Source organism: Nematolebias whitei, chromosome 17 (genome assembly GCF_014905685.2).
Source record: "Nematolebias whitei isolate Nwh7 chromosome 17, NemWhi1, whole genome shotgun sequence".
Classification (NCBI taxonomy): domain Eukaryota; kingdom Metazoa; phylum Chordata; class Actinopteri; order Cyprinodontiformes; family Rivulidae; genus Nematolebias; species Nematolebias whitei.
In genome coordinates this window covers 9,734,279-9,736,296 of record NC_056514.1, presented here as the reverse complement: position 1 = coordinate 9,736,296, position 2,018 = coordinate 9,734,279, and positions in this window count along the sequence as shown.

Genomic DNA, 2,018 nt, shown 5'->3' with positions numbered 1-2,018 from the left:
ATACATACATACATATATACACACACATATACATACATACATATATATATATATATACACATATATACATACATACATATATACACACATATACATACATACATATATACACACATATACATACATACATATATACACATACATATACAAACATACATATATATACACACACATATACATACATACATATATACACACACATATACATACATATATATATACACACACATACATACATATATATATACACACACATACATACATACATATATATACACACACATACATACATACATATATATACACACACACATATACATACATATATATACACACACACATATACATACAAACATATATATATATATATATATACACACACATATACATATATATATATACACACACATATACATATATATGTATATATATATATACAGTGGGGAGAACAAGTATTTGATAGACTGTTGATTTTTCAGGTTTTCCCACTTGCAAAGCTTGTAGATGACTGTAATTTTTATCATAGGTACTCTTCAACTGTGAGTGATGGAATCTAAAACAAAAATCCAGAAAAATACAATGTATGATTTCTAAATAATTAATTTCCATTTTATTGTGTGAAATAAGTATTTGATCATCTATCAACCAGTAAGAATTTTGGCTCTCACAGACATGTTAGTTCTTCTTTAAGAAGCCCTCCTGTTCTCCACTCATTACCTGTATTAACTGCACCTGTTTGGACTCGTGACCTGTATAAAAGACACCTGTCCACACACTCAATCAATCAGACTCCAGCATCTCCACAATGCCCAAGACCAGAGAGCTGTGTAAGGACATCAGGGATAAAATTGTAGATCTGCACAAGGCTGGGATGGGCTACAGGACAATAGGCAAGCAGCTTGGTGAGAAGGCAACAACAGTTGGTGCAATTATTAGAAAATGGAAGAAATTCAAAATAACGGAAAATCTCCCTCGGTCTGGGGTGTCATGCAAGATCTCACCTCGTGGAGCATCATTGATCTTGAGGAAGGTGAGGAATGAGCCCAGAACTACACGGCAGGACCTGGTCAATGACCTGAATAGAGCTGGGACCACAGTCTCAAAGAAAACAATCAGTAACACTCTACGCCGTCAAGGATTAAAATCCTGCAGTGCACGCAAGGTGCCCTTCCTCAGGCCAACGCATGTCAAAGCCCGTCTGAAGTTTGCAAATGACCATCTGAATGATCCAGAGGAGGAATGGGAGAAGGTCATGTGGTCTGATGAGACAAAAATAGAAGTTTTTTGTTTAAACTCCACTCGTCATGTTTGGAGGAAGAAGAATGATGAGTACAACCCCAAGAACACCATCCCAACCGTGAAGCATGGCGGTGGAAACATCATTCTTTGGGGATGCTTTTCTGCAAAGGGGACAGGACGACTGCACCATATTGTGGGAAGGATGGATGGGGCCATGTATCGTGAGATTTTGGCCAACAACCTCCTTCCCTCAGTAAGAGCACTGAAGATGGGTCGTGGCTGGGTCTTCCAGCATGATAACGACCCAAAACACACAGCCAGGGCAACTAAAGAGTGGCTCCGTAGGAAACATCTTAAGGTCCTGGAGTGGCCTAGCCAGTCTCCAGACCTGAATCCCATAGAAAATCTTTGGAGGGAGCTTAAAGTCCGTGTGGCCCAGCGACAGCCCCGAAACCTGAAGGCTCTGGAGGAGATCTGTATGGAGGAGTGGGCCAAAATCCCTGCTGCAGTGTGTGCAAACCTGGTCAAGAACTACAGGAAACGTCTGATCTCTGTAATTGCAAACAAAGGTTTCTGTACCAAATATTAAGTTTCATTTTTCTGGTGTATCAAACACTTATTTCACACAATAAAATGGAAATTAATTATTTAAAAATCATACATTGTATTTTTCTGGATTTTTGTTTTAGATTCCATCACTCACAGTTGAAGAGTACCTATGATAAAAATTACAGTCATCTACAAGCTTTGCAAGTGGGAAAACCTGAAAAATCAACAGT